Genomic DNA, 9706 nt, shown 5'->3' on the forward strand with positions numbered 1-9706 from the left:
GAAGACAATGTAACCATCGAGATGTCAACTGATCACGACTGGAATTGAAAGATCATATATTGTTCAGTAAATATAACAAATTATAGGACAATACATAAGATATGATCCCTGTTATATAAAATTGTACACATAAGGGTGAACATAGTATAAAAAGAAAGAACATTTTCACGGCTCAGAGATCTCCTAGGGCCTCGACTACTACCTGCTTCTGTGAATCTTGTCTCATTTTCAAACCAAAAATTGACTTTGCTCCCTGAGGCAATGACTTAATACTTTTTCTAAATGCCCTGGAATAATTTAAGAAATCACCAAGATGCCTCATTTACAATTGTGTAACTTAGCTCTAGATAGTGTTTGACTTGATGAGCATGCCCGATATAATTAAGAAAATCAGTTCTCTAAGTGGCACACTTAAACTACTCATTTTTGACAACTAATACAGCGTTATCCAAAGAGAATGCTATATTGGATTTGCATATTCAAATACTAGAATCCTCAGATTTTTTTTTTAGACAGTTCAAGAAATGTAGAGACAGTTTATTTTCTCTGAAAGTGTCATTATGTCTATGACTCAAAGGTGGCTCTAATGGCTTCAGGCAGACCCTCTCATCTTATCATCGAGCCCCGTTACTTCTTTGGCTCCTTCCAGGGAAAATATTTTTGTTGCTAAAATAGAAGCATTGACCAAACTATTTAACAGTAACAGCTTATCAATCTCTAAGCTTGAGCTTCAAATGAAAGGAGCATTGCCTTTCTGGAATTGATTTTAAAGTTTCACCTTCTCAGTAAAATATTCAGTGGGATTTAGGACAACAAATCTCCTATGAGGTTTGTTTATTTCACAGGCCTCTGAACTACTCATGTGCTCAAGGAAAAAAAAAATCAGGCAAAACTCAAAGCTAGAATTTAGATTGGAAAGTATAATTGTAGATAAGATTTTAATGACATACTAATTGCTAAGAGACCTGGGAGAGCTTTGTAGAATGTTATACAACATCCAGAACACAGCATCTAGAAGAATGAACGTATCCTCTGTCATATCCCCATTCTCTCCAGTAACTTTCACATATTTTGCTTTTGTTTCTTTCTATAAATGGCGAGCACATCACTGAATTTCTGGGCAATCATGAGTCTAAGAGAAACTCCTCTAGTAAGAAAAATAAAGTCATTGTTCCCTCTGTGCACAACATAGTGTCCTTTGCTCTTGGCCACGTGGTGTCTGGATTCTGTGCCACTCTCATGTGGGGATGTAGAGATGGGTACTTGAGCCCCTGCAGAGCCAGTAGATCAGCATAATTTAAAGCTAAGTGCTGAACACAAAGTTAGCTGGTACCCTGGGCGTGGGAGTGGTCCATGGTCACCAAGCATCTACACCTTACTTACCTTCACCCTTTGCACTTCAGTGCATGCAGCCTGACCTCTTCTTCCAGGACCTTCATTTCTTAGGCTGAAGGCATTCTTGGTCACTAAAGCCTGCCATCTTTGCCCATACAAATTAATGCCCCATCCCCGCCCAGCAACATTCAACCAATGATGGACAGGAATCGATAATATATGAATGCACCAGTGTAACACAGGAGCACTCTTCCTGGAACGTGCACCTACATTTGGATATTCTGGAAAAACCACCAGGAGGACTAGAGGGATGAGAAATGTCATTTATTATTCATGAGGCAGGAGAGCTTCAGCAGTGACAGGTTCGGAGCTGCAGGCAGAAAACTTGCTGCTGACCAAGTGAAGCAGAGTTTTTATGCCCACAAACAGAGGGAGGGGTTATCTCATAGGGGAGCAGCCGCCTTCTCAGATGGATGGGAGCAAAATGTACTACTTGGTTACAGGAGCAGATAACATCCATGGGAGCAGCAGAAAACATCCTTAGGAATAGGCATTGATGAAAGCTCTTTGTGTATTGCCTTCTTTGGCTGCTGGCAAGGTAGCTATCAGTCTTCTGAGTATGTGGAGGGGCTATGTTCTGAGTTAACCCTACAACCAGCTTTAAGAGAGTAGATCTTAAAAGTTCTCATCACAAGAAAAAAAGCATTTTTTTTGGTAACTGTGTAAGGTGATGGTTGTTAACTAGACTTATTGTGATCATTTCACAATGTATACAAACATTGAATTCATGTTGTACACCAAACACAACATAATGTTATGTCAATTACACCTCAATTTTTAAAAATGCACCAGCTTCCTTGCCCCCACCCCCAAGCAAGATAACTCATTTTTCAAAGTTCTCCTTCAGGACTGAGCCCCAGTCACCCACAGTGGTAACTTGCTCAATAACGGACCATTTATTGGCTGCCATCCTTTCCCTGTCTCCTATCTATATTATTTCTCTGGTGTGTTTTAATAGTAGAATTTCCACCATCTCCTTTAGAGGCTAAATAATAATGATACCTTGAATTTGCAGATCACTTGTATTCCTCCAAGTATGTCAATATATAGTATCTTATTTTATTTTGTATTCTAATAGTTCTCACATCAAGAAATTGTTCTTCTTTTTCGATCAGAATCTTTGTAAACTGCACTGTATTTCTTATGGTTATAATCCCCAGGGATTTATAGACCAAATAAATTCCTCTTCTGTTTTAACAACTTTCAATAGCTATAGACAAGACCATGACCATGGCCCATTCCTCTCCCTCATTTCATGCCTTGCTTTTATCCACCAAATTCACTTCAAACTAATATGAAAATCTGGGAGAGGGATAAGAGTGTAGCAAAGCACCATCAAACTCCATCAGCAATATACCTTATATAGTTCCTCATCCTTCTTTCTTCTCATTTCTTGTAATTATTCTTGTGCCTCTTCTCTGACTTCAAGAGAAAACAAATATTCTGGGTCAAATTTCAGCAATATTACAGTAAAAAAGAAATTTTCAACTCTCAGGCCTTCAGAGTCTCTTTAAGGCAAAAACAATTCCAGCCATCTTGGACCCTATTTCCTTTCTTTGCTTTCTTCCATCTCTGCATTTAAATCCTTCTGCAACATGTCCACAAAATCAAATAACACAGCTAATGTGAGTACAGTTATTTCTCTCCCTTATAACCCATTCTGACATCTTAATCTTACAGGCCTGACAGTTGAGGATACTTCCCTGTAACTGTACACACACACACACACACACACACACGCACGCACGCACGCACGCCCTCACGCACATTTGTGCCATTCTGCCTTTCTGGTGCTCATCATCCCCCTCTTGCTTAGAATCCAGTCTCCATGTGACCATGCCATAGCCAATTCCCCACCAGGCTGTGTCCTAGATTCAGCTTCTGCCTCAATTAAGGAAACATGGGAAACAAAATAGCACTTATTTTTAAATTAAAAGGCCTTCTGGCTTCCTCCTTTACAAACTGCCCTGAGAATGCTGCCCTGATCAAAGCCACTCTTCTGCTCTGGCAGGCAAGGAAAAGAGTGTTGCCTGTAGAAAACATTCATGTAAAACAGCATCAAGAACATGTGAGGGGCTGAAATCCATGTGTAAGAGACTCAAAAGTTTGTCTTCATTTCAGAGTCCTTGAAGAACATGATTAGAAACAAAAGTTTCATGTTTCTAGTTTTTTTTTTACTTTTTCTAATTTTTCTAATTTTTCATTTCTCTATTTATTTGTTTATTGTTTCTTCTCATTCTTGCCCATTTTGTTTTTTCCTTTTAAAATTAATTTCCCTTTGTATTACCTTTCTTAGAGCCCCTATCGTTTCATTTTTCATCACCCTTCCATCCCCAGTCTTTCAACAGCATCCCCTGCTTCTCTGTATCTTCTCTTAGATAATAATCACTGACTCATCTGTCATTTCATTTCTTACCATTTCTCACCTCCTCTAAAATTACTTTAGAGTAGTATTTAAAGTAGTATATTTCATAATAGACTCAAATTGGAAAAAAAACAAATGTTCATTAAGTGGTGAATAAACTGTGATATATCCATACAATGGAAAATTACTAGCAATAATAAAGAATAAACTACCGATGAACACAGAATCATGGGTGAATCTCAAAATAATTGTTGAGCAAAAAAGAAGCTAGACATAAAAGAGTATACTGTATAATTCCATTTATATGAAGTTCAAGAATAGGCAAAACGGATCTGAGGTAATAGAAATCAGACAGCAGTTGTGGGGAATAAGGTATTGAATGGAAAGAGGCACAAGGGTACTTTTAAGGGTGAAGGAAATATTCTTTACCTTGATTAGGGTGTGTTTGTATTTGTTAAAATTCATCAAACTGTATGCTTTAGATATGTGCATTTCACAGTCTGTAAATTATATCTCCATTTTAAAATAAATGCTTTAAAGAATAAAAAAGAATTATTCATTGTGATACTTATATAGCATGGCTCATGTCACAACTATTTAAGATCATTTTTCTAAAGATTAATAACATGAGGAAATGCTTAAATGTAAAAAAGACAGGACATGAAATCATATATAAAAATGGTCTTGTTTTTCATAAGAAAAGTTTTACACAGCATATGCATGGAAAAAGATGGAGAAGTTTAAAAACTTAAAAAAGGCAATAATACTCTTCTTTACATATAAGAGATTTTGCCTTCCCTAATGTTTGATCCTGATAATTAAATAAAGCAGGATCTTAAAAAATAGATAATAATTCTTTCAGAAAACAACAAGCTGTACCTATTTGTCTGTATAATCACCAAAAAATTTGTACTGAATTGCACAGAAAGTGAATGAATTTTGGAAGCCTGTTTTGTTTTCCTCCCAAAGTCCCTTTCTTTGATTATGTAGACCTCTCATTTGGTTTCTGTCCCTTTGTCCAAGTGGCCAGAGCCCTGTAAACTCACTCTTCAGTGGGCCAATGACTTACCATTTCTTTGCCTCAAACCAGATGTGGTCAATCAGGATATCCAGGCCGTAGGCACAGGATTTTCTATCCGAGTCATTAATCTAAGTAATTTCAGAAAAAGTTAAATAACTACAGGAGTGCTGAGACCCTACAGATGCAACTGATAAACCCACATTATTTTTTATTAAGCACTGATGGGGATAGTATAGCTCCCCCTCACCCCACCCCCAGATCAAGTTGAGTTGAGCTGAAGAAGGCACAAAATCTACAGGAAATGCTAAAAGGTTTGTTTTCGGTGATTCATAAACTTATTTTTCTCTAGAGATGACACGAAGAAGATGCTCACTCTTGAAAAGAGAGAAAGAGGATAGGTAGCAGGTTAAAAGGACCAAAGCATGATGGGATCTTGATAAATACCAATCAAGGGGAAAGTGAATTTAAAAATGAAAATAAAAACTTGGGAAAGGCTGACTACATTCTTTCATCCTGTCCTCATTTCTTTAATTCATCGATGAATGCATCTTTAGGAGAGAATCAATGTGTTGCTGCAGCTTTGAGGAACTGAGGTAAGCGCTATGAGGCTTGGGCAGTTGGAAGAAAATGCAGGGAGCCATAGGCAACTGCGACATAGCTTTTCATTTCAGCAAAGACACAGCCAGCCTCACAGGACGGCGACGTCTCTATAAACACAGGTTAAACAATAGTGGCACACTGCCAGATTACAGAAGCCTGCGCATGTATACCGGGCACTTGGCTACATAAGAGGAGAAGTACTGAGTCACTACCACCTGGAAGCTGCTAAGGGTGTCAGGAGGGAGTCTGACTACAACCATCTCCTCACACTCTACCCCTTCAGGGTTCCTCCTTTACACTTATGTAGGCTTGGCAGGTGATTCCTGTTGGAGGGCAGAGCCCTGTACCCACACGCCACAACAATAATACAGGGAACAACAACATACCACTAGAGGTAGTCTCCACCTCCTAGGAGAGCTAAGTCCCAGCGCCAAGTGGACCTTAGGCCTGCCTACCACTCCTGCAAAGGATCCCCAGTGATCTGCGGGACTTCCTATATTTCTTGGGAGAGATTTGCCAAGGCTAGTGAGATGTTGTGCCGGTAGACCAGAAAGTAAATATGACATTTAGTGTGGAGAATAGCAAAAGTGCCCCTTTGGGCAACAGTTAAAATGTCCAAAGCCATACGATTTTGCAATACTTTTCTAATTTGACCTACTTCATCAGCTACCAGACTGAGGGCTTTATCAGTATAATTCAAGGCTCATGCAATATGTTTTGCCAAAGCTGTCACTTGAGTTTCAACTACTACATCACCTGCCACAGGCACAAAGATGGCTAAGGGGGTAATACCACCATGGGGTCCGTTTAGTACAGACATGTTGTGAATAATATGCATCCCAGTTTGTAAGGTGCTGTAGGAGCACCTGCTATATAGTTGCTGGCAAATATGGGCATCCCCAAGTATAGTGGCCTATCCAGTTTGAGGGAATGTAGGGCCATCTATGGGCCCCACATAACCATAAGTTTCCTTGGGGGGGAAATCATAGTTGGGTGGGTGCCGGCATACTCTTGTCCTATCCACCAATGCGTGGTGGAGGAGACAGTAGTTATGTTTTGGCATAGGGGATATGGTACTCGCTCCAACAGTCAGGACCCCATGTTTTCTTAAATACAATGAGGCACATTCCTTTTCACCTCTATCCCTTCACCAGTCAGCCATGACCATCTGTCATGTATCGAATAACCCAGTAAGGGTTTGTCCAGTTCATGCTGAGTTCTTTGTGTATCTACTTGAGTATGGATGACAGTCCAGTCAGGTGACTGGGGTACCCAGCAGGTCAGCCGCTCCCATGCTGTGACATCAGCTGCATGCATACACCAGGGCAGTCCTGCAGAGGTGCTAACAGGGAATTCTGTGCAGACTCAATAGTGTGAGATATTAGCGATCATGGCATAAATCTGTGCCCACTCAACTACGGTATTTGCGGAAAGTGGCCTAAGGTTGGAAAAACGAGGAGGACAAGGGTACTAATACAGGTAAGTCTTTTCTCTCAGGCAAGATGCATGCCAGTGTCTTATCTTGTGATAAGACTGTTGCTGCCGAGTGGGGCCTGCCTAGCTATCAATACCACACTTGTTCCCCTTGCTCATGATAGGCCACAGTGACAACACAAAGGTTCCCCTTAGGATGGTACTTTCTTCTTCTTCCGTCTCTCCTGTGGGATATCTCACAGTTATTTGTGGTGGCCAGTTGACTGTTACCCAAGGAATAACCCATAAGTTCACCTCTAGCCTCTTGCCCCATGGGGCTATTAGTCCTACCTACCGGCAATGCAGGGCCTTTGCTTTCCATGGCCAACTCCATTACACCGTTTCTCCCCTTTTCAGACAAGTAAGGGTGAGTAGAAGTATGTTACCATTGAGTCCATGACCAAGTTTCAACAAAGTTTCAGTGGTCGTTACCTGTAATTGAATTGGAGCCAAGGCCCTATGTAATAGCAGCTCTACCAGAGAGAGACCTCCCTCAAGATCTCTCATTCAGGCCCCTCAACATGTCCCACAGGCAGGATACCCAAGCTCGCAGTCCTGGAGGATTGACGGTTACTCGTAGGTGCTGTTTCAACAGCCCGTTGTACCACTCAATCATGCCCGCTGCCTGGGGATTATAGGGAGCATGCAATTTCTACTGAATGTCTATTTGTTTAGCCTATGTTTGGACTTCATGCCCAGTAAAATTATTCTCTCGGTCACGTTCCACCACTAATGGTCCACCGTAAAAGGCGCATAAGCATTTGAGAGCTTGGACAGTATGCTTTTGGTCTGCGGCCATACAGGGCCATGCAAACAATAACCTGATAGTCGTGTCCACTGTTGTAAGGGCATAAGATGCCCCTTGAGCTTTTGAAAGAGGTTCTATAAAATCTATCTGCCACATAGTCAATGGGACCCTTGCCCTTGTTACTTCATGCGGCAAGGGTGTGGTATATCCTGTCTGTACACTGGACACTTGGCACAGACATCTGTGACGTCTTCCTACTTCAGGGGAAGGTTCCATTGTTCTTTTATTGTCCACATAGTTTTGGCACCCGCATGCTGCAATCGCCTGTGGAGCCAGTACACCACGACAGTGGCAGGAGCCTTTTCTAGCCATCACACATGTGAGAGTGCATCTGCCTCATCATTTCTTGGAGTCACCAAGGAGACATGACCTGTAACATGATAGACAGTTACATCCTTTTCTTGTCCTATCTCTCACAGGTCTTGCCACGTGGCTTGTCCCCAAAAGGGGCTATGGCCCACTATCCAGTTTTGCCATTTCTACATAGGCAACCATAATGTCAAGCCTTTGAACACTGCCCAACTGTCAGTAAAAATAGCAAGGGGCCATCTTCATGGGCTATAACCATCCATATGGTCCGCAGTTCAGCCTATTGGCTGCTTTGGCCCATACCTGTATCATACCAAATGTGGTCAGTAGCCAGTTGCACCCCTATAGCTACCCACTTGGCTCCCTGCCCCCTACTGGACCCATCTGTGTACCACACATTAGCGGTATGGGCAGCTTCCCTTCTTTGTAAGGGGACACTTCTAAATCTGTAGGAACTGTGGCATCCAGTATATTGTCAGTGGCAAATTTAACTAGGCCTAAAACTGTCTGTAATTCCATGGCCAGAGGGCTAGCAGCTATGGTACTCCATTGTTCCAGATGGGCCACCTCTGTTTGGGGACCTGCATCCATGTATGTAACTAACCTTGTATAGGATAAGTTGTGCACACCTGCACATTGGCCATGCCAGTCACTACCTCAGTGGCCTGCAAGGCTGTCCATACAACCGCTAATTGCTTTTCTATTAGGAAGTACACACTCTCTGCACCTTTCTATAGTTGGGACTAAAAACCCACCATTGTCTTAGTTCATTCCAAATGTTGCTATAGGCCCTAGCTATATCCTTCTGCTGTCAACATTCACGTCCAACTCAAAGGGTTTACTGGATATATTACCTGTAGGGCTTGGGCTTGCTGCACCACCTGCTTGTTGGTGGTAAACGCCTTCTCTACTGTTTCATCCCAGTCCTAACTAGCTCCCTTCTTGATCAAGCCATACAACGGCCCACTCTGCTAGCTGTGCTAGCTGGGGCACAAACACTCTCTAGTACCCCAAAAGGCCCATATAACTCTGCAATTCTTTAACTGTAGTGGGTTGTGGATACTCTTGTATCTTATCAATTACAGCATCAGGGATAACTTTCGTCTCACCCAACCAGACAACACCCAAGAATCTGGCAAATAAGCCAGGACCCTCAATCTTGGTTGCATTTACTGCCCAGCCACATGTTTTTAGATGCTGCAACAGCACCGGCGCCACTTGTTCTAGATTTGTAAGGGAAGCAGAGGTTAACATGACATCATCAATATAATGAAACAATTCCACATTGCCAGTCAGGTTTAGGTTGCCAAATCCTGGGCTACCAACCCATGGCAAGTTGTTGGGCTATGTAAGTAGCCTTGGGGTAATACCACAAAAATCCATTGTCTTCCTTCCCACATGAAGGCAAATTGGTCTTGACATTCAAGAGCTAAATCTATGGAGAAAAAAGCGTTAGTCAAATTCAAGATGTATGTTCCCAGCCTTGTAGTCAGTTGATCCATTAGGTCATAGATGGATGGTACTGCTGTAAGCAGTGGGGGAGTTACTTTATTCAGTTCCCGATAGTTCACAATCATTTTCCATGAGCCATCAGACTTCTTCACGGGCCACACAGGGGCATTATAAGGACTATGAGTGGAGCACACAATACCTGAGCTTTCTCCAGTTCCTGAATTGTAGCCCCGATTTCATCATGTCCACCGAGCAAGCAATATTGCTTAACATTGATGATGTG

The sequence above is a fragment of the Pteropus vampyrus genome, unplaced genomic scaffold, assembly GCF_000151845.1.
Source record: "Pteropus vampyrus isolate Shadow unplaced genomic scaffold, Pvam_2.0 Scaffold387, whole genome shotgun sequence".
In the NCBI taxonomy this organism is placed as follows: Eukaryota; Metazoa; Chordata; class Mammalia; order Chiroptera; family Pteropodidae; genus Pteropus; species Pteropus vampyrus.